Raw genomic sequence first — 24,765 nt, 5'->3', positions numbered from 1 at the left:
CAGGACACTGTTTTAGCATTTAATGCCAGGGTTTGAAGCAGTCAGGTTAACTGCAGTATAAACCCTGACATGTGCCATTGCTGAGGAGCGGAGAGGCTGAGAATGTTCTTAATGCCCTAGGTCCCAACAATTTTTGACCTGGCTTTGTGCAAGAGGCAGAGTAACATTTTTACATGCAGCAAGACTCCAGTGCTAAGAAATAGGCTGGCAACTCAGAGATCATTAGCTATAAAAGCAGCACCAGGTATCCTTGAAAATGAGGTGTTAACCTGGTGAAGCTATTACACAGAACTACTTGCGTGTCAAACAGCATAAGCAGCAAGTGATAGACAGAGCTAAGCGATCCCATGACCAATGGATCAGGTCTAAGCTCTGCAGTCCTTGAATGGTGGTGGACAATTAAACAACTCACTGGAGGATGGGGCTCCACAAATATCTCCATCCTCAATGATGGGGGAGCGCAGCACATCAGTGCAAAAGATAAGGCTGAAGCACTTGTTACAATCTTCAGCCAGAGGTGCCGAGTGGATGATCCATCTCAGCCTCCTCCTGAGGTCCTCAGCATCACAGTCAGTCTTCTGCCAATTCGATTCACTCCAGCTGATATCAAGAAACGGCTGAAGGCTCTGGATAGTACAAAAGCTACGGGCCCTGACAATATTCTGGCAATAGTAGTGAAGACTTGTGCTTCTGAACTTACTGTGCCCTCTAGCCAAGCTGTTCCAGTACAGCTACAACAATGGCATCTATCCGGCTATGTGGAAAATTGCCCAGGTATGTCCAGTATACAAAAAGCAGGACAAATCCAACCCGGCCAATTACCGCCCCAACAGTCTACTCTTGAACATCAGTAAAGTAATGGAAGGGGACATCAAAAGTGCTACTTTGCTAAGCACTTGCTTAGCAATAACCTGCTCAGTGACACCCAGTTTGGGTTCCACCAGGGTCACTCAGCTCCTGACCTCATTACAGGCTTGGTTCAAACATGGACAAAAGAACTGAATTCCAGAGGTGAGGTGAGAGTGAGTGCCCTTGATATCAAGGCAGCATTTGACCGAGTGTGGCATCAAGGCACCCTAGCAAAATAGGATTCGATGGGAATCAGGGGGAAAACTCTCCACTGGTTGGAGTCATACCTAGCATAAAGGAAGATGGTTGGGGTTGTTGGAAATCAATCATCTCAGCTCCAGGACATCACTGCAGGAGTTCCTCAGGGTAGTGTCCTCAGCCCAACTATCTTCAGCTGCTACGTCAATGACCTTCCTTCCATCATAAGGTCAGAAGCGGGGATGTTCGCTGATGATTGCACAATGTTCAGCACCATTCGCAACTCCTCAGATACTGAAGCAGTCCATGTCCAAATGCAGCAAGACCTGGCCAACATCCAGGTTTGGGCTGACAAGTGGCAAGTAACATCTGTGCCACCCAAGTGCCAGGCAATGACCATCTCCAACATGAGAGAATCTAACCATCGCCCCTTGACGTTCAATGGCATTACCATCACTGGTTCACTCATGTCCCCTAGGGAAGGAAATCTGCCATCCTTACCTGGTCTGGCCTACATGTGACTCCAGGCCCACAGCAGTGTGTTTGACTCGTACCCTCTGAAATGGCCTAGCAAGGCACTTAGTTCAAGGGCAATTAGAGATGGGCAACAAATGCTGGCCTTGCCAGTGATGCACACATCCCATGAAAAAATGAAGAGAAAAAAGGGAATTAGATAAATGCTTGAAAATGAATATTTTACAGGGCTATGGGAAAGATTATGGGGAGTGTGATTAATTTGAATTAATGATTTTCAAAGAGTCACAACAGACACAATATCGAATGCTTCCTGCAGTTGATTGAATGGCTCTCTGTTTAGCCTATCTCTGAGACTCTTTCAAACATAAATGGTGAGGAAAAACAAGCTCTCGGGGCTGCCGTAACACTCCAAACCACTTTTTATTAGCATTTCTGCAGCACTGCGTGCTCACACTCACCTGCCTCACACCATGAGTGGCTGGGGATTTCCCACAGGGGAATCTTAAGGCTTCTCCAGAGAAAGATTTTAAAAAAAAAACCAACAGAACAAATCTAACCAACTGCAGAGCAAGTGTACGCTGTACATCGTTTGTAGGCCTGGCCAAAAGATGTGTTAATTTGCAGCAAAGCAAAATGTAATTTGTACCATAATGCTCCCAAATTGTACAGACTTCAACAATCAAGCTGCTGTATAAATGCAGAATTAGACAGTCTGCCTGTCCGTTTGCTTTGACAGACTATCTTTAGATCAATTACTGCAAAAGTATTGATGATCGCTCTCTGAAATTATATTTATATTTGGGTTAAGTAGATCAACCAACAGGGAGAAGAACAAATTTAAACAGTCTGAATGGATGCTCAGAAATTTAATATTTTCCATAAAGATCACTGAAAAACTTTGCTCATTTGTATTTTTGCCAATTTTTTGTGCTTTTGAACTTTTTGCTTTTCCAATTACTCCTCTCCAACATTCTGCCTTTGCCCATCTCTTGCGAAGAGGTTCTTCATAGGACAGATTACTGTCCTAAGCACTCCAGTATCTCACTGGAGAAGTAACTCATGGGGCAGGATATTGAGTTTGGCGAGTGGGGGAGGGGCCCGCTTGCCGATGTGTAAAATGACGAGGGATGATGTTGGGCGGAACCCCCGACGTCACCTCGCGTCATTCCAATATTCAGGTCGGTGGGGGTGCAGCCGAATCAGCTGTGCGCCCGCCGACCTGTCAACGGCCAATTGAGGCCATTTAAAATCTAATTGAAATAATTAATGGACCTGTCCATCCAACCTTAAAATTGGCGGGCAGGCCAGGAGCCCTGGCAGGCATGGGTGGGGTGAGGTTTCATGTAGGTTTTTAAAAATTTAATATAAGTTTAATTAAAGTGATGGACATGCCCCAACTCATGTGACAGTATCGCATGAGGGAACATGTCAGGGAAATTTTATTTGTCTATATTTCACCTTTTTGAATTTGGCGTTGATCTCCCTGAGGCAGCACTTAGCCTCAGGGAGAAGAGTGCGCTCTTCCGTGTACATGCGCGAAAGAGCGCACTCTCGGCTTAGGGAATAAACCCCCCACCCCCCCCAACAGGGAGCACACAGCGCTTCCTGGTGGACATCACGCTGGGTGGGCCTTAATTGGCCCGCCCACATAAAATGGCAGCGCGTCCCCAACTGGGGGCGTCGATCGGAGGCGCGCCCGCATGCGCCCACTCCTGAACTTCCCCCCTGACTAGGGGAAAGTTCTTCCCAGAAAGATTTTTTTATTCATTCATGGGATGTAACCATTGCTGACAATATTTATTGCCCATCCCTAATTCCAATTGAGAAGGTGGTGGTGAGCCACCTTCTTGAACCACTGCAGTCCATGTGGAGTAGGGTACGTCCTCAGTGCTGTTAGGGAGAGAGTTCCAAGATTTTGACCCAGCGACAGTGAAGGAATGGCGATATACTTCCAAGTCAGGATGGTGTGAGACTTGGAGGTGGTGGTGTTCCCATGTATCTGCTGCCCTTGTCCTTCTAGGTGGTAGAGGTTGTGGGTTTGGAAGATGCTTCCAATGCTCACTTGGTGAGTTGCTGTAGTGCATCTTGTAGATGGTCCATATTGCTGCTACTGTGCATGGAGGGAATCAATGTTTAAGGTGGTGGATGGGATGCCGATCAAGTGGGTTGCTTTTCCTGGACGGTGTCAAGCTTCTTGAGTGTTGTTGGAGCTGCACTCATCCATGCAAGTGGAGAGTATTCCATTATATTCTTGACTTGTGCCTTGTCGACAGTGTACAAGTTTTGGGAGTCAGGAGGTGAGTTACCTGCTGCAGAATTCCCAGCCTCTGACCTGGTTTTGTAGCCATAGCCCCGTGCTGTCCAGGATCTTAACGGAAGAACTAATGGAGGCATCATAATTAAGTGCTGACGTTGGCTATGTGATAGCAATCTCACTTGAGATTAAGTGCCACTCCTGGGACCTGAACCCATAACCCAGGTTGACAATCATTGTAATGCATGGTTGGCAATGCGGACTTTTGGATGATGCAATAAACCGATGCCCTGTCTGCCCTCTCAGGCGGACGGAAAACATTCCAGAGCACTCTATCAAAGAAGAACAGAGAAGTCCTCATCAGTGTCCTCACCAATATTTATCCCTCAACACCTAAAATCAGACTATTTGGTCATTATCACATTGCTGTTAATGGGAGCTTGCTTTGCACATATTGGCTGCCACATTTTCCTACATTACAATAGTAGCTACACTTCAAAAGGTGCTGCAAATCATTTGGGCCATCCTTAAGCTTAAACATGCTTTCACCCAGTATGCCCTTTCATAGGAACCAGGCTTCTACATGATCTGCATGATATAGTGGCAGCCCAAATGGTGCACTTATTCTCTCAGCTGTTTATTAAAGCTTTGTAGTAATTTCTTTCCCCTCTTTAAGCTTTCTTTCCCCTTGAGCCGTATACCATTTTCTGGCTGAAATGGAGGGTCAGTGACCTACAGACAAACCCCAGTCAATGTCAGTTTTTAGCTGTAAACAGGGAGCCATGTGGACAAGTGCTCAGTATCTGCACGTGCATTCACTTCTGGGTGCTGCCCCTTAAACCCAACGTTCCCATAATTAATTTTCTGCCTTTCCTAATAAAACCAGATCTGATATACCACAGTACGAGAGGCGTGTGCTTCTTTACGCTGCATTGATGTGTTTAAGAAAGAGTTGATCACTTCTTACAAATCCATACTCCAATTGGAGCCGTTCACTTTTGGCTCAATTAAAATAGGTTAGATAACAGAAGCAGTACTTTGCTTGTAACTACAATTACTTCTTCTTAAGAACTAAATATGCAAAGTCTACTTCCTGTTAACCAATGCCAATTTTTAATACCAGTTTCGAGTGAGAGCAAAGTCATGCCTCTCTTCAATCCTAATCAGATTAACAAAGACGTAATGAGTTCTCTTTCAAAAACACTCAAGTAAACATTCAAGGACTATTCAAATCATGGCTCCTTAACTACCACTTTATTATGTTTTTTCTGTAATTGTTTCCTTCCCTGCACAAAGACCTCGTCATTTTTTTTTTTAAATGTGCAATTTCAATTTCTATTAGCTGTATATAAATTTCTATTAGCTGTATATAAATATGTAGAAGAAAAGTTTTCATAATTCTACATATCGCCATTTTTGGAGATCAATTTCTAAAGCCATGCCCTCTTGCAGTCATTTTAGAACTATAATTTCCTGACCAGAACAATGCTACAGTGTCATGGAGGTGTTGTTGCAGTAATGGCCCATGTGGGTGCACGAGAACCAGCTGTTGTCCTGCAGCTGAACTCTAGGTCCAGTTTTGACCCTTGCTCCACGCCCCCCCCACCCCTACCCCCACCACCCCCGACACATGCCTGAATATCTTAAGTGTGCACCTCCCTGGAATGGTGATGATAATCACCAGGTAGCACTGGCACTGACGTTCTAATGACCAAATCCTGCAGAGGAGGCAACCCTTTGTCACAATCAATCAGCACGCCCTGTCCAGCTGTGTCTTTAAGCAAAGATGACGGCGGTTTCAAAGAAATAGAGCATTAGAGTGGGCCCAAAGGGCAAAGAAACATGTCCTTTAATTTTCATTTGCCGGTAGGTGCAGGCACCTTTCACACACTTGGTTCCCACAACTGGTCAGTGCGATAAAAGCTTTCAAGTAAGGCTACAAGCAGTAGAGGAGATTGCTTGTTACTTCCTTTTCCCAGCTGATAAAGAAAGTTACATTTGTGCTGGAGGAGAACAGAAGCCCTTTCTTCACTGGCCTCCCATTCCCATGCAAACCGAAACAGCCCTAATCAGATGCCAGGGGAGTTCCAGTCCCTCCAGGAACAGCTTTGATGCAGAGTGCATTTTAACTTGGCTGCAGATGTCAGTTCTTGGGAACCCAGAGATAAAAATCAGACAAACTAAAACATAACTAGGGCTGCTGACCTACAAAACAAGCATCAGAAGTGAGAAGAGCTTCAATGGAAACAGAAACCTTATGACAAGTAAAACACTGCCAGATTTCTAACATTATAAAGCAGATAATTTCCAAAAAGATCATTACTTCACTGAATAGCAAGCTGACTTGAACATTGTTGTATCGTCGGGAGATTAATTAGGAACATGGGACTTCGGAGTAGGAGTAGGAATAGGCCATTCAGCCCTTTGAGCCTGCTCTGCCATTCAATAAGATCATGGCTGATCTGATTGTGGCCTTAACTCCACTTTCCTGTCTGCTCCCCATAACCCTTGCCTCCCCTGTATATCAAAAATCTGTCCAACTCAGCCTGAAAATATTCAATGACCCAGCCTCCACTGCTTTCTGTGGAAGAGAATTCCAAAGGCTAAAGACTTTCTGAGAGAAGAAACTTCTCCTCATCTCCGTCTTAAAAGGGAGGCCCTTATTTTTAAACTGTATCTCCTTGTTCCAGTCTCCCCTACAAGAGGAAACATCCTCCTGGTATCCACCCTATCAAGTCCTCTCAGGATCTTATATGTTTCAATAAGATCACCCCTTACTCCAATGGGTATAAGTCCGACCTACTTAGCCTTTCATTCAATGACATTCAACATCAGGTTATCACCTCAAAGCTCTGACTTGCAATGCCTTTTACAAGACTGAATTTTATATTGAGAAACATAAAACCAGCAGCAGTAGACAAATTGAGCCAAGTAACAGATCCAAAATGATCCAACACTGTGGAGTGGTGCCCAGACTAGTTATGGGACATTTATTCGGTTTGGGTAGACAGGCAAGCTGTCACGATTACCAAGTGGTACCCTTAATGCCGAACAGGTGCCCAGTAAAATTTATCCGTCCAACCAGAACTCAGGTCAGCTCAGCCAAAGCAGAAATGCTCTAAAGTAAATTGTTTTGTCTTTGGTTAAATTAGTTTCTTAAACCTAAAGGTTGCAAGTTACCAATAACAGATATGATTTATATTTTCCTCATGAGAGGGGAGTAGTATTCAGCAGCCTGTAAACTCCAGTGTTTGGAATAATGAAGCCTCGAGTCCAATACGTGGACTGCTCCTGAACTTGGCATTACCTTCCACACTGGGAATAAAGTACACACTCACCAACCAACAAGACGGGGGATTGCAACATGTGCCCACCATGAGGCAGCAGTCAACCACACTTAGCACAGCCTGGGACTTTTTGGGATCAGAGAAATATCCACATGCCAATCGGCCCATGATGGAACCCACCCCTTCCACCAAACCACTAAGGACCTAAAGGGACCAATGTTGACTGCCAGAGGGTTGTCTATCTGTCAGGGTTCAGGTCCAATATGCATCTCAACAAGCAGATATTCCCATTTTTTTTTCCTCCTTAAATTATCTTTGGCAATATGGTTCCTGCCAAAGACTCCAGTGGGCAGGAAACAAGTGGTGGGCGCATTGAGGAAAATAACATTTTATTGTAACCGCATGCATCTCATTACATTACTCTGCAGCTTGGTATGTTCATAAATTTCACAATACAAAGAGCAGGGCATTCCAAAGTATTTTTACAGGCAACCCCAATGAAGTACTTATTGAAGTGTAGTCAATATTGTAATGTAGGAAATATGGCAACCAATTTACACAAAGCAAGCTCCTACAAACAGCAGGCTGCTAATTATCAGATCTGCTTTTAGTGATGGTGGTTTGAGGGATAAATATTGGCCTAGAACGCCTCTGAAAGAACTCTCCTGCTCTTCTTGAATAATGGCATGGAGTCATGACCTGGGAGGGTAGACAAAACTTCAGGTTTAATGTCTCATCCAAAAAATATAGTAGCAATTAAGGTTATTTTGTTGTTGATAAAAGCACAATCGACATTTCTGAGTTCCAGCTAATATTATGTCATTTTACTCCGTTTCTTGGCGAATGAAGCATACTTGCAGGCTGACCTTGCTGAACTGGGGGCAATTCTATCAGAAAATACAAGCTGATTTTCTGACTATGTAGTTCTATGCATTCAAGTAGAACACAAACTTCACACTGCAGTTTAAGATCCATCCCACTGAGCTGCATATTAACAATGAGGCGATGGGCAAACCATAAGCTCTAGTTTTATTAATACCAGATAACAGTAAAAAACCTAAGATTGAAAATATGCATGCAGTTTAAATATTGTGCACACGCCATTTGCAATTTTTAAAAAAAACGGAAATGGTTGCACACAGTTCCCTTAAGTGCAGAATAAACTGGGTTTAACAATGTTGCTTCCAAGTTATCAATCCAGTTTTCACTAGAGATGGATAATATTTTGACCGTAGCTCGCTGCAGGTTAAAACTACGTTTGCGAGAATTTATTTGGGGGAAAGAAATGCAGAAATAAATAATAAGTAACAGCATTCTCACTGGTATATCCAAGATGATGCAATGGCTCAAAGCAAATTTAACTATGGTGTCTTACGCTGCAAATTATTCATAATGCTCTCCATCTGAAGACATGCGAGTGTGACAGACAAATCATAACAACTAGTTGCTAAATCACACAAAAACAGATGACAACCTTTGCTGGTTGCAGCTTTAGTTAAACAGCAGCATTACATGGAGTGATCCTGCTTCCTCTATTTATATATTTCTTAATAATTGTGGGGAAGGTATTAAAAAGTAGAACTCCTAACTGTGTGGAGGATTCCCCAAGTGTGTGGGAAAGCAGAACTTCCCAAAATGGTCAAAGGAACAGGCAGACCTGTTGCAACTAGACATGGCCCTGAGCTCTGGAATTTCCTCGCGAAACCTCTCTGCCTGCCTGTCTCTCTCTCTCTCTCTCCCTCCTATTTTAAGGCACACCTTAACACCAACTCCTTTGTCCTAGCTTTTGGTCACCTGTTCTAATACCTCACATGGCTTGGTGGCAAATTTTGTCTGATAATGCTCCTGTGACGCACCTTGGGATATTTTACTACGTTAAAGGCGCTAGGTAAACGCAACTTGTTGCTGCTGGAAACTTTCAATAAATGACTAAGATCATCATTCCATTCACAGAAAATTGTGAAGATTTCTGTTTTCACTTTGGCAGCCCCGTGAATTCAGAACCAATGTCTGAATTGAGCTACATGTTTTTTCCCTCAGCCATTTTAATATAATTTATATGCTTGGCTAATTATTCATCTTAGAATCATGTCTCTCATAATCATGACTTGATGACTCGAGCACAAATAATTAAAACTAGAACCAAGGATCATTTAGCTGAAAAATGACAGTCAGTGTAGCTGACATTAATAAGAAAAAATGCTTTCTTCAAAGCTGACTCCCCTAAATGTATGAAGCAAATGTTAAGCTGGACTGGTGAACTGAGAGGGATGGGGAAACCTTCACCAGAAGTGTACACTGAGTGTATAAGACATACTGCACGCTCACTGAAGAGTGGAGTATCTTGAATTCAGATTACCCAGAGCGTGCAAACTGCTCATTTGAATGGTTATTACAACCATTACAAATAAAACCCATTTTTCTTTTTAATCTGTAGAAAATGCAAGGCTAAGGTATAATTTTATTATTGAAATACCAATTTTTTTTTGTTAAAACAAACACACAGCAAGGTTTTAACTCATCAACTAATGGCATAGTTTCTCCAATGGGATTGAAAGACTTAAAATCACAGTATTTTGCAAGCAAGCCGCAAAATAGAATTTAACTGTGCTGATGTGACTTTGCTAATGATCAGATTTTGTTTGATGATGATCCTGTGAAGCATCTTTTGATGTTTTACTGTGTTAAAGGCACTGTTCACATGCAAACTTTTGTTGCATTATTATAAGTTTTACTTGGCCTGTTAAAACTTTTTCCCCTTGTGGCAGACACCGTTCTTCAGTTGAATGGGCGCCCGAGTGACCTGTGCATGCACTCTTGCTGACAGTGGTCTTGACGTGGCCATGTCAGAAAGACTGAATTATCAACATCCTATAACACCTCTATCTCTGGCAGGGAGGTGACTTGCCCTGCACTTGCTCTTTCACTTGAGGTCAGGGGTTTGCAATTGAGTATCCGCCCAAACCCATGTCCCACAGTTCTGTGGCCCAGCTTATCAAAGTGTGAATCTTTCTGCAGGGTTTCACTCTAACACAACTCAAGAGTGGATTAGGAGTTTGATAACTGTCTAGACAACGGCTGAAAGAAGATCTATAATTCTGAGATTACTTGAATTCCAAACATCCATTCAGACTGTGGCTCGTCATGAAACCCCAATAAAATCCACTTAACTGCCAGCATTCAATCTGTTCAACATACGTGAAATCCTAGATACACAGCAGGTTAGTTGGCTTCTAAAAGAGAGAAGGGCTAAGGGATTTGACAACCTGAAATGCTCTCTTTCTGATCTTGAACTAAACCCATCTGCATTCGGTTTCCATTTTCCAATTCCAGCATTTACATTTGAGCTCAATTTTAATTGGTTATTTTTAATGTGCACTCACAGCTCAGCTACATGTCATTATTATTTGAAACATACTGCTGTTCATGATCTGGAAAACACCTAGAAGTTTTTTCATAACTATTAATATTCAAAGGGGTATTGGATAAATACTGGAAAAGGGAAAATTACAGGGCTATGGGGAAAGAGCAGCAGGGAGTGAGACTAATTGGACAGCTCTTCCAAAGGGCCAACACAGGCATGAATGGCCTCCCGTCTTTGCTGTGTGCTTCGATGATTTCAATAGAACAGAAAGACAAGTGGATTCACTTAAAGCACATGCACTCCATATGATTGGTGAATATTTAAGGATATACAGACTGCACACAGTCCATTCACTGTTCAAAGGCCTTCCCTCAACTACCCTCAAGTCCTTGCTGAATATTTGCTATGCTTTAGCAAATACTTGGCAGACAGTTTGCTGCCATTTTGAATGCAGTCTTCAACTGAAGTGAAACTTGAAGGAACAAATCCCGTCATCTTTTCCTCGAAAGGGAACTACAGGCTCCCAGGTGGTTCTCGCTAAATTATATTCCCTCAAGTAACCATGCCCAAAGTTCAATCCTGGTCTGTGGTCAAGTCCGTTGATCCCAGCCAAGCTAGTGTTGGAGAATCGATAACTAGCATCAATATGCCAGGACTGTGGAGGTCAAACCATAGGGGCAGATGTTAACAGCTTCCTAGCAAACCTGTGCTGCAACTCCACATGCAAGCACATCAGAAAAGGTTAGAACCAGAGAGAAAAATGCGACTTTCTGAAATTTTTAAAAATCCTGCAAACATTCAGCAGCTCAGGCAATGTCTGTGGAGAGAAGGGAGGCCTGATGAACATTTCAGGTCGATGACCCTTTGCCAGAAACAAATGGTTATCAGCCTCAAATGCGACCCTTACCTTCAGGTCTCCAGGACAGGTGAGGGTCAGGCATGGCTGCGTAACTTCCATGGTCAAATGGTTCACCAGGTCTCATGGCTCATATTAGGAGATGCCACATGGGCAAAGTACTGGAGTGACATATCTTAACATGGAGAGAACAGTCTCAAGGAGGGGAAGAAACTCACAACATGGAAACCGGCCCATTCAGTCCAAGGGGTCTGTGCCAGTGTTTATGCCTCCTCCTACCCCTCTACATCTCACCCTGTCAACATAACCTTTTATTCCTTTCACCCCCATGTGTTCATCTAGCTTTCCCTTAAATGCATCTATACTATTCACATCAACAGCTCCATGTAGTCGTGAATTCCATATTCTCACCAATCTCTGGGTAAAGACGTTTCTCCTGAATTCCTGATTGGATTTATTTGTCACTATGTTACATATATGGCCCCTAGTTTTTGTCTCACACTATAAGTGGAATCATAGAAAGTTCTCAGCATAGGAAGAGGCCACTCGGCCCATCGTGTCAGCGCCAGTTGAAAAACGAGCCAACCAGCCTAAATCCCACTTTCCAGCATTGGGTCCGTAGCCCTGCAGGTTACAGCACTTGAGGTGCATATCCAGATATCTTGTAAATGAGTTGAGTCTCTGCCTCTACCACTCTTTCAGGCACTGAGTTCCAGACCCCCACAACCCTCTGGTTGAAAAGATGTTTCCTCATCTCCTAATCTTTCTATCAATCACTTGAAATCTATGCCCTGCAGTCACTGACCTCTCTACTAAAGTAAATAGGCCCTTCCCATCCACTCTACCCAAGTCCCTCACAATTTTGCACATCTCAATTACATCTGCCCTCAGCCTCCTCTGTTCCAAGGAGAAAAGCCCCAGCCTATCCAATCTTTCCTCATAGCTGCAATTTTCCAGTCCTGCCAACATCCTCATAAATCTCCTCTGTACCCTCTCTAATGCAACTACATCCTTTCTGTAAAGAGGTGACCAAAACTGCACACGGTACTCAAGTTGTGGTTTAACATCTTCTGTACCTTATCAAATCCTTTCATAATTTAAAGGCCTCTATCAGCTCACCCCAAGGCTTCTGATTTCTAGAGAAAGAAGTTCTAGCCTGTTAAGCTCTTCCTGATAATTCACTCAAAGAAATTGGGTAAAACTATTGCAAGGCAGAACACTATTGCAAAAGCCTTCAAATGTTATATATGCAAGTGCTACACAATTCCCCTGCTAAATTCAGCCATTGTGTAGAAGATTTATACTGTAACATGCCACCACGATGCTAATTCAGAGTGATGAAGGCTCTCGATTATAATGGTTGTTTAATTATCAGCCTATCAGCTGTGCTCCTGGGAGTGGAGGATGTACAACAAGCAGCCCACAGACCACTGAGCTTTTGTTTTTAGGCGCTACCCTAACACCCAACTCTGGAGTTTCCTGGGCATGACAGTTTCCCATGAGTTGGGCGGTTACATGCTGTCAGTTTACAAGATATCGTAAAAATGTAGTGAAATTCCCACCCACTGGGCCATGACATTTTGTTGAAACTTGTTTCATTCAGATGAGCTAGGTTTTCAAATCCTTTTAGATAATTCCACAGTCTCTCACATAATTGAAGACACTCTGACAAACAGTGCAGGAAGTTAATTTCCCATTAGAATTCTTGCCAACATATTGAAGCAAAACACTGGCAAAAATTTGAAACTAGGGGGAGGACAAGCACGAATTTACCAGTAAAATCACAAAAACTCGTGTAACATGGTTGCGTGTTTCGAAAGCATCCCTAGACAGTGATCTATTCTTGGCCTCCTCCTATTTCTCATAATGTGGCTCCTCAGCTGCATCATCTAGAAACATGATGTCAGGATCCAAACTCATCACCTGTCTCAACCCTTTCACTGCCTCTGTGTTGTCGTACTACCTGTCCGAGATTGAATCCAGGATGAGTTGCAATTTCCTCCAGTTAAATATTGGGAGGGTGAAGCCCTTGTCTTCGGCTCTTGCCACTAATCCCGTTCCCTTGCCACCGATTCCAATCCGCACCTCCCCCATCGGCCACCATCTATGGCAGAACCAGACTGCTCTCAACTTCAGTGTCCTACTTAATCCTGAGGTGAGGTTCCAACCCTACATCCTCTCCATCACCAAGACCGCCTACTTCCACCTCTCTTGTATCAGCTGCCCAGTCCGAGCTCCACCCTCAGCTCATCTACTGCTGAAAGCATGAGGTGGTGGTTGGTGGTGGTGGGGGGATGTTGGAGCGCTGGGGGAGAGGTTGGAGAGGGGCAGGATTGATGTCTCACAGGGAAGAAGGGAGGGGGACTCTGAAACCCCATGAATGGGGTGGGAGGGAGAGCGGGGACTGTTCTTCACTCACCCACTGTGGAAAAACTGAACAATTCAAAAGAAAATCATCAAATTTTCCCGTCTTTGCCTTCCAATCACACCAGCAGCTAACTGTCCTTTCCATGTTCCCAGTAGCTGTGCCACTCGCCAGTACAAAATCTACAGTTTTAAAAATTATATAGATATATACAAAGATATACATCTAAACCAATCTGCTCCTAGTTTTCAGCACTAGAAACAAAGATCACCCTGAGCTCTGGAAATGCTGCTTAATAACCAGGACACACTTTTCCAGGAGCTAAACAGACAGACAATCCATGGGCAAAGTCATGGAAGGTCTGTCAGTAATGTATGCATTCGATCTTAAATCTCCTTAAAATATTATGAAAAAGAAGAAGAATTCTTGGGCTAGACTGAAAACTCAGGTGATCAAATGTCGAAGCTTTTACCAATGCTCCTGTTGAGCTGTAGGATGTGTGACTGTGTAACAGCCTCGAAGGCACCTAGACCTTGATCTGCGTAGACCTTGATCTGCGTTGAACGCTCCACATCTTGGCTGTGCAATAGCTTACAAGCTACTGCACATTTTAAAAACTGTCCATGCACAAAAACAACATTTTAGAGGGAATATTGGCTTTCAGTACTGTATATTCCCTAATATACTTGAAAAAAACAATGGATAAATGTATGACATTTTGAGCTAAATAGCTGCCCACCGGGTCATCCAGATGACAGTAGCAGCAGTAAAGCAAGATCTCACCCAACCATATATAAGCCCCTTTTGAAAACTATTACAATCCTGTGGGCTACTGCCACTCGTATATTCTCATTCTTCACGGAACACCACTAATCCCCTGATTTACAGTCATGAGCATGGATTTAATTTAATATAATATCAGTAATAATGAAGTCCTTATGTTGATAGAACAGATTGGTTTATGATGAGCTTAATCATTACGATTATACAACAGCTGACAAAGGCTCTGCAGTGCTGTATTTTAAATGATCTATTGTGATTAGAGCAGCTACCTGACAAATACTAAATCTTTTCTACTCTTCAAACTGGAATGTAGAGCAAACAAATCGCCAATTTGGTCAAACAGCTGCCCTGCGGTTAAAGCACTGTTGCACCCTCACAAATCACTGTTGCCATATTGTAATTTATTCAGTTGACGTCGTGTTATACCATATGATACCATTTCACTATCTCTTTAGTTCCCCGAAATGAGTGAAAAGGGATCAAATGTTAATGTGACCTCTTTCAAGTAGTATGGAGAACTTTGGCATCATATTCTGAAACAGAGTGGTGGAATGAAAACTTGCGTCAAGAAGCATCAATATCCTAAACATCGCAATACTAAAGTCGCTGAAATTACCAGGTTAAGTACAGATGCAACGGTTAACTATATGACTATTTTGCATGATATCTCCAAATTAATCTGCAGTGCTCAGTGCAAGTGTCCACTGCAGTAAACATTTCAATGCAACTGGGAAAGGGTAAATATGTGGAGCCAATTAAATTTTGAGCTCCCTCGTGGACTCTGGCATGAATCAGTGAAAAGACAAAAGTTCTCTTCTTTTCATGATGGATTTCAGTTTCCTTGGAGCAGTCGAATTGGAGCAATGAACATCTGTCACAGCAATTAGCCTGTATTGCTGCCAAAGTGAGTTCAACTTCAAAACTAAACAAACCAACAACCACTGTAGATAAATGCAGCTTATCTTCACATGTGTGTGCCCGTTATGCTGGTTAAACAGACTGACTTCATACGGCTGCTGAGTGCCACCAAAAAATACTGTTCAGAGTGCAAAGGTAATATGCTTTCAACAGGTTTCACTGATTCTGGCCTCTTGTGCATCCACAATTTTTATCGCTCCACCATTGGTGGCCTTGCCTTCAGCTGTCTACCCCTCAAGCTGTGGATTCCCTCCCTAAACCTCTCTCTCCTCCTATTAGTTGTTCCTTAAAATCATATCCCCTTCACCAAGGGGAGAATTTCCCCCCCACCCCATTGGCGGGAGGGGGAAGGGAGTTGTGTGGGGGTGGGCACCATCCCGATCGGCGCCCCCCGATCAGGTCCGCGCTGCCATTTTACGTGGGTGGGCCAATTAAGTCCCACCCAACGTGACGCACGCCAGGAAGCGCTGAGCGCTCCCTGTGCATGTGCGCATGGAAGAGCGCAGAAATCTCCCTGAGGCACAGAGGTGCCTCCGGGAGATTAGTTTTAAGTTTAAACATTGTAATAAAGTGTTGCAAAAATTTTCATGCCATGTCCCCTCACGTGAAACTGTCACATGAGCTGGGACATTAATTTTAATAAAAATTTTTCTGAAAATTTTAAAACACTTCATGAAACCTGATCCCACCTGTGGATGAGGTTCCATGAAAAACACGAAGGCCGCCTGGGCTCTTCGCCTGCCCCCCCGCCAACCTTTAGATTGGAAAGGCAGCTTTCTCAATAGGCTTAATTAGTTCATTAATGGCCTCAACAGCCCGCCGAACTGAAAATCTAAATGACGCGGGGTGACGTCGGGACGCATGCCCGATGTTACTTCGCATCATTTTACACCTCGGCGAGTCAGCCCTGTCCCCACTCGCCGAGCTGAAGATTCAGCTCCAAGTTTTTGGTCACCTCTCCTAATATCTCTATGAGTCATGGTATCAAACTTTGTTTGGTAACATTCCTACAAAACACCTTTGGATCTTTTTAACTGTTAATCCTGCTTTATAAATACAGGTTGCCGTTGTATGTTGAATCGGAGAACCTTATGGCGCAAATGGAAATTATTCGATTCATCATGCATGTATTTCCTCTTTGAGAGAGCTATCCTGTTAGTCCCACTCTCCTATGTTCTCCCCAGAGCTCTGCGAATTGTTCGTTTTCAAGTGTTTATCCGATTCCCTTTTGAAAGTAACTATTGAATCGGCTTCTACCGCCCTTTCAGGCAATGCATTCCACATCACAACAACTCACTCCATTAAAAACAATTCTCCTAGTCTCACTTCGATTCTCTCATTAATGCTCTTAAATCTGTATCCTCAAGTTACTGACTAGAAACAATTGTTTTTCTTATTTATTCTATCAAAACCCTTCATAATTGTGAACACCCCCATTAAATCTCCCCTTAAACTCTGCACTAAGGAGGATAATCCCAACTTCCTTAACATCTTGATGTAATTGAGCTCCCTTATCCCATTCTAGTAAATCACCTTGCACCCTTTCTAAGGTCTTGTTCTTCCACAATATCCCAGCTGATGACTAACCACTGATTTATAAACGTTCAGCGTTCTTGCTTTCGGACTCTATGTCTCAATTAATAAAGTCCACGATCCCATATACTTTTTTAAACAATCTTATCAACTTGTCCTTCCCCTTCAGAGATTTATGTAAGTGCACCATCTTTAATTTTGTACCATTGATATTAATATTGCCTCTCCTCATTCTTCCTTCCAAAATGCAGTACTTCAGGTTTATTTGATTAATTTAATCTGCCATGTGTTTGCCTCTATCATCAATTTTTATCCTCCTGAAGTCTGCTCTGCCATTGTTTAGTACATTTTTCAAACTTGGAAATTATGCCCTTTATACCCAAGTTCATGTTAACAGTAGGTTAATTATAGTGTTAAAGATACATAGATGAAGGACATTATTTAATTAAGGACTTAAGCACATATAAAGAGGGCCTTACATCAGCAACCGGGTGTCCTTGGAGAGGGAGCACGCGGTGTCCACCGGTGACCGGGAGGCACCACGGGGGCTGGGATGCATCTCCACCCCACAAAGTGACATCTTAATTTAAAATTTTGTAAGTTTCCTTTGGTAATTTAATCTGTGTTTCAGTGTCCCTTTAAGGAGCTGTCACCCCACCCAATTTGGTTAATGTTATTTGATTAATATTGTTTCATTGTTGTTTTAAAAAGAGTATAAAGGGACCCTGCCTAAAGTCATACTAGTCTGAAAACACCTGATCCCGCCTGATCGCAGAAGTTAAGCAGACTCATACCTGGGTTAGTACTTGGATGGGAGACTGCCTGGGAATACCTGGTGCAGTTGGCTTTTGCTGCCAGCAGGTGCTGCTCATAGCAGCATTCACATTCACTCTGCCACAACTGATGAGTAATCGTCTTCAGCCCCACACTCCTGATCTTTGGTCACTCCGTGTGGAGGTGGGTGAGAAGGGAGGAGGACCTCGTAGCTCTGAAGAAGGGTTATACGGACTCGAAACGTCAACTCTGTTTCTCTCTCCACACAGATGCTGTCAGACCTGCTGAGTTTTTCCAGCATTTGCTGTTTTTGGTGTAGGAGGACCTCCTTGTAAGCCTACTCCTGGGCCTGGCCAAGGTGGCCATTAACAGGTTCAGGCAGTGGGCGGTCGAGGGGGTCATTCGGCCTGACTGTCTGCCCCTTTTCCACGGCTATGTTCGTGGCTGGATGTCCCTGAAGAGGGAGCACACTGTGTCCACCGGTACACTAGAGGCCTTCTGCTACCAGTGGGCACCTTGGGGTCTGGGCTGCATCATCAGCCCCGGGAATGACATTTTAATTTAATTATGTAAGTTTCTTTTAAAGTTTTGTTTTTGTTACAGTGCCCCATCAGCAGCTATCACATCTTTTAATAGTTTACTTTTATTGATTTATTGGTTTTCATAAAGAGCATATAAATGGATACCTTCCACCACCGGTGGACGCCACAAGGGCTGGAGCCCCCAAAGTGGTATTTTAATTTAATTTTGATAAGTTTCTGTTGAAAGTGTTTGCTTTTAGTTACCGTGCTCCTTGAAGGGGTTCATTGTTAATTAGCTTATTTGTTTTATTGGTTTGCTTATAGGGAGAGCCTGGCCCCTTTAAGGAGCTGTCACTTTGTTAATTCATTTATTAGTTAATTTGTTTATTTGATTTTTACTCAAAAGGGTATAGAGGGAGCCTGGACACAGAGAGGGCTCTCTGTGTGGGAGTCCTTCCCTTTACATCAGGGATTTGTTATGTAGGGTGTTGTACACAGCAGTCCTGTGCAACCAATGATTAAGGTGGTTCACGGACTCCCAGGCTGCCTGTCTTTTCTGTGGCCTTGAGGAGCCCATGTTCCATGTTCCTGTAAAATGTACGAGGTTGCAGCCCATTTTAATTTTTTGAAGGGGCTGCTCCTCAAATCTTGGCTGCACTTCAGCTCTGTGCTGGCAACGCACAGTTGAGGGGGGGGGGGGGGTCGTGTGTCCTGACTGTCTGCCCCTCTTCCGTGGTGACGTCTGCACCCAGATGCCCTCAGAGCAGGAGCACGCGGTGTCCACCGGTACGTTTGAGGCCTTCCCTGACCGATGGGCACTGCAGGAGCTGGAGTGCATCATCTCCCCCCAGAATATTATTTTAATCTAAATTAGATAAATTTACTTTGAAGATTTGGTTTGTGTTACGATGCCCATTAATATGTTTATTAGTTCATTTGCTTATTTGATTTTTAATCAAAAGATTATAAAGAGAGCCTGCTGGGTTAGTGAGTAGGAGGCAGACATTTGTAATTCTGCATTCTGTAAAGAAAGCAACTATCACGATAAGGATTTGTGTCTGGTTTCATTCTTCACCATCTGGCTTGGGATTCATTTGTCAGTTCAAGTCATTATTATATGTAAAAAAAAGAGTAATGGTTCTAATACCTACCCTTGGAGAGACAGCACTGTATACCTCTCTAACGAGTTTCTGGATTTGGACATGACAAAGGCACACCCTGTCCAGTAGACCCTGAAACATCCTCTTTGATAACATCTGGGGAACCTATGCCAAAATTGGGAGAGTTGCTACACTCAAGAGAGGTCAGCAACAGTCTGACACAGTCATATTCTCAGCATCATATCTTACAGCCAATGTCCCAGACACCACCATCACTGGGTATGTTCTATTCAACCAGCAAGACAGATCTACCAGAGGTGGCAGCGGCACAGTGGCATACAATCAGCGGAGAGTGGCCCTGGGAGTCCTCAATTTGACTCCAGACTCCATGAGGTCTCATGGCATCAGGTCAAACATGGGCAAGGAAGCTTCCTGTTGATTATCACCTTCCTTTCCCCCAACCACACCCCGAGACCCCATCCTCAGCTGATGAATCAGTACTCCTCCATGTTGAACATCACTAGGAGGAAGTAATGAAGGTGGAAAGGGCACAGAATATACTCTGGATGGGGGACTTCAATGTACATCACCAAGAGCGGCTCAGTAGCACCACCACTGACCAAGCTGGTCCAGAAGGACATAGCTGCTAGACCGGGCCAGCAGCAAATGATGACAGGCCAACAAGAGGGAAAAATCTACTTGGTCTCATGCTCATCAACCTACCTGTTGCTGATGCATCTATCCATGACAGTATAAGTAGGAGTGACCACCACACAGTCCTTGTGGAGATGAAGTCCCATCTTCATACAGAGGACACCCTCCATTGTGTTGTGTGGCACTACCACCCTGCTAAATGGGATAGGCTCAGAATGGATCCAGCAGCTCTAAACCGGGCATCCATGAGATGCTGTGGGCCATCAGCAGCAGCAGAAGTACATTCAATTACAATCTGTAACCTCATGGCCTGGCATATCCCTCACTCTACTATTACCATCAAGTAGAGCTCATCAACCCTGGTTCAATGAGCACCAGGGTTGTCTGAAACCTGGTGAAGCTACAATACAGGACTACATACATGCTGAACTGCAGAAGCTACAGACAGAGCTAAATGACCCTACAACAAATCCAAGCTCTGCAGTCCTGTCACATACAGTTGTGAATGGCGGAGGACAATTAAACAACTAACCAGAGGGAGGAGACTCAACAAAAATCCCCATCCTCAATTGTGGGGGAACCCAGCACATCAATGCAAAAGATAAGGCTGAAGCATTTGCGACCATCTTCAGCCAGAAATGCTGAGTGGATGATCCATCTCGGCCTCCTCCGGAGGTCCCCTGCATCACAGATGCCAGTCTTCAGCCAATTCGATTCACTCCATGTGATATCAAGAAATGGCTGAAGGCACTGGATATTGCAAAGGCTATGGACCCTGTTAACATCCTGGCAATAGTACTGAAGACTTGTATTCCAGAACTTGCTGTGCCCCTAGTCAAGCTGTTCCAGTACAGCTAAAACACTGGCATCTACCCGGCTATGTAGAAAATTCCCAGTTATGTCCTGTCCACAAAAAGCAAGAGAAATCCAACCCGACCAATTACCGCACCATCAGTCTATTCTCGATCATTGGCAAAGTGATGGAAGGTGTCGTTGAAAGTGCTATCAACCAAGACTTGCTCACCAATAACCTATTCAGCTTGGGTTCTGCCGACTCCTAATCTTGTTACAGCCCTGGTTCAAATGTGGATAAAAGAGCTGAACTCTCAAGGTGAGGTGAGAGTGACTGCCCTTGCCATCAAGGCAGCATTTGACCGAGTGTGGCATCAAGGAGCCCTAGTAAAATTGAAGAAAACTCTCCACTGGTTGGAGTCATACCTAGCACAAAGTAAGAAGGTTGTGGTTGTTGGAGGTCAATCATCTGAGTCCCAGGACATCACTGCAGGAGTTCCTCAGGGTAGTGTCCTAGGTCCAGCCATCTTCAGCTGCTTCATCAACGACCTTCCCTCCACCTTAAGGTCAGAAATGGGGATGCTCGCTGACGATTTACAGTGTTAAGTTTCAATTGCAGCTCCTCAGATAATGAAGTAGTCCGTGTCCACATGCAGCAAGACCTGGGTGAGAATTTTCTCCTCGTCGAGGGGGTTGGGCGGGAGCGGTTGCGCACGCAGCCAATCGCCGCCCGCGATTGGCTGGTCGTCGCCATTTTATGTGGGCGGGCCAATTTAAGGCCCACCCAGCGTGACGCGCCCCCGGAAGCGCTGACCGCTCCCTGTGCAGGTGGGTGGGTGGGGGTGGTTTCCTGAGTCGGGGCCTCCATTGCGCATGTGTGCAAAAGAGTGCAGAAATCTCCCTGAGGCACAGATCTGCCTCAGGGAGATCAGTTTAAGTTTAAACAATTTTAACAAAGGAAAAAAAATGTTTTAGGACATGTCCCGTCAAGTAAAACAAATTTTTTCAGACCTTTAAAACCCTTCATGAAGCCTCATCCCGCCCGTGGATGAGGTTCCATGAAAAATGCGAAGGCCGCCTGGGCTCTTCGCCTGCCCAACAACCTTAAGGTTGGACGGGCAGCTCAGTTTATTGTTTTAATTGATAGTTAACAGGTCTCAGTAGGCCTTTGACAGTTCAGCGGGCGCGCAGCCGACTCGGACGCACGCCAGCCGAACTGAAAATCTGAATGACGCGCAGTGACGTCAGGGAGCACACCCGCCCCCGCTCGCTGAGCCGAAGATTCTGCCTCTGGGCTGAAAAGTGGCAAAATACATTCATGCTGCACAAGTGCCAGGTAATGACCATCTCCAACAAGAGAGGGTCTAACTACCTCCTCATGATATTCAAAGCATTTACCATCATTGAATCCTTACTGCATCAGTGACATACTTACTGTGGCTAAAAGAACAGGTCAGAGGATAGATATTCTGTGGCAAGTAACTCACCTCCTGAATCCCAAAAATCTTTCCACAATCCACAAATCAGGAGTATGATGGGATATTCCCCACTTGTCTGGATAAGTGCAGCTCCAACAACACCAAAGCAGCACAGCGTCATCCAGGGCAAAGCAACCTGCTTGATTGGCAACCCATCTACCACTTTAAGCATTCACTCCTGCCACTAATGGTGTAGCATTTACAGTGTGTATTATCAAGATGCAGTGCAACAAAGGTTCCTTTGACAGCAACTCCCAAACTTCCGACTGCTACCACCTAGAAGAGCAAGGGCAGCAGGTGTATGGATACATCATCACCTCCAAGTCACACATCATCCTGACTTGGAAATATGTCACCATTTCATTCATCGTTGCTGGGTCAAAGTCCTGGAACTCCCTTTCCAACAGCACTGTGGGAATACCTTCACCACACAATTGCAGCAGTTCAAGATGATGGCTCACCACCACCTTTTGAAGGGCAATTAAGGATTGATTCAAAAAAACACCCAATCCCGTAAATTAATTAAACAGTGGCTGGAATTTTATGACGCTTTCCCGGCGGGAATAGGACCATAAAATGCGGCGAGCCATTCTAAACTCCACTGACTTCAGCAGGACAGTAAAATCCCACCCAGTGTGAAAAACAACCACTACACTAAGGATGTTTTTAATACAAAGTATATAGTTGTTCAGATAAACTCAAATGTGACTATGCTGGATCAAGGGGGACTGGAGCTGAACATCTGTTCAAAGATGTATTAGACATGTCAGCTCTCTCCTACTTAATGTCAGGTGCCACATGTACACCGAGAGGACAGAAATGGAAAGCTGCTACTGGCCAGAACAGTCTAAAGACAGCACACCAACATTTTGCGCATGAGGAATTTCAGGAGACAATACACTTTTCTTTTCATCAGACCTTCTAGAAGTTAAAAACAATTCTGGTTGCCAAATGTACAATTATTTGGAAGAGAGCAACTCTCAGTAATCATAACATATCATGTAAAAATACCTTCTCCCAACACACATATGCACACAAAACAGTACTTTACATGAATCTTGTGTGTGTGATTCCCATATGTTTGTTCTCAGGAAACAATATTAGTTTGTGTTGCTGTATTTAAGGATCTGGACGTAGCACAGGCTAAACTCATAAGAATCTAACACAAAAGCAAAATACTGCAGACACTGAAAATCTGAAACAAAAGCAGAAAATGCAGGCAAAACTCAGCAGATCCGGTGGCTTCCATGGAGGTGAAAGGTCATTGACGTGAGATGTTAACTCTGTTTCTCTCCACAGATGCTGCCTGATCTACTGAGTATTTCCAGCATTTTCTGTCTATGTTTCATTAGAATCCTGCAGGCTGTTTTTTTTTTTGGTAACCTCACTAGCCGTAATAATCCTAACAGACCAAAGGCAAAATGATAAAGACCACATCTGATTAACTCTACAAGTCAAGAATCCATGCATAGCACCTAATGTCAACACATCAGTGTAAACTTTCTTCCAAGTATATTTGCGAACAGTAGTCTAGTGGTTATCATACTGGATCAGCTAACTGTGAGGGAGTGGATTCAGACCTTACCATGCAAGTTATGAAACTGAAATACTAAACCACTGCTTACCTGCTGGTACTTACATGTTTCATTGCAGAGGCCTCAACTCTGCACACTCTGGACAGCCAGACATTCACAGCCTGCTAGGGAACGTACAAGTGACCTGATTCCCCATTCCCAGATTTTACAGTGCTAGAAGCCCTCACACATCTCCCAATAAATTTCTCACATGCAATGCCACATGCTGAATACAAACTGTGCACCAGCCCATCCCATCATTCAAGGCAACCTCCTTTTACCATCTCACTTGTGCATAGCCCGCCATGTTCAAAGCTCTTGATCTCTTTCTGTCATTGCTTGGTATCACTGTTACGACCGGGATGGGAGGAGTGTGCAGTTTATCTAGCCCCACTACTCCACAGGTCACAGCAATAGTGTAAACATTTAATTTACTCACCAAACTTGCCAATTATTTACCTTCGCTACTGTTAGACCCAGAATAAAAGAGACTTTAACCGGGCTTCTTTCAATAAACTTAGAATAAGAACATCAGAAATAGGAGTAGTAGTAGGCCATTCAGCCCCTCAAGCCTGCCCTGCCATTCAATAAGATTATGGCTGATCTGCCCCAGGCCTCAACTCCTCTTTCATTCCAGCTCCACATAACCCTCAACTCCCTGATATTTCAAAAATCTATCCAGCTCCTCTTTAAATACTTTCTGTGATCCAGCCTCGATAACTCGCTGGGGTAGAGAATTCCAAACATTTACTACCCTCTGAGAAGAAATTCCTTCGCATCTCAGTTTTAAATAAGTGTCCCCTTATTCTGTAACTATCTCCCCTAGTTCAAGATTCCCCCACTAATGGAAACATCTTCTTAACATCTACCCTGTCAAGCCCCCTCAGAATCTTGTACGTTTCAATAAGATCACCCTTCATTCTTTTAAATTCTAATGAATAAATGCCTAACCTGTTTAGCCGTTCTTGATAAGTCAACCTCTCCGTCC

The 24,765-nt window shown here is 43.9% G+C and overlaps 1 protein-coding gene and 1 pseudogene across 2 annotated transcripts in view; one reads left to right on the top strand and one right to left on the bottom strand.

Annotated features, from left to right (window-relative positions):
* The window catches only part of emc2 (ER membrane protein complex subunit 2), a 101,588-nt gene that overhangs the window by 6,832 nt on the left and 69,991 nt on the right, over positions 1-24,765 (bottom strand). The window lies entirely within an intron of this gene.
* On the top strand, positions 17,612-17,731 carry LOC144680149 (5S ribosomal RNA; annotated as a pseudogene).

Source organism: Cetorhinus maximus, chromosome 4 (genome assembly GCF_964194155.1).
Source record: "Cetorhinus maximus chromosome 4, sCetMax3.hap1.1, whole genome shotgun sequence".
Lineage (NCBI taxonomy): Eukaryota > Metazoa > Chordata > Chondrichthyes > Lamniformes > Cetorhinidae > Cetorhinus > Cetorhinus maximus.
The sequence above is the reverse complement of the archived record's forward strand: the minus strand, read 5'-3'. Positions and strand labels throughout refer to the sequence as shown.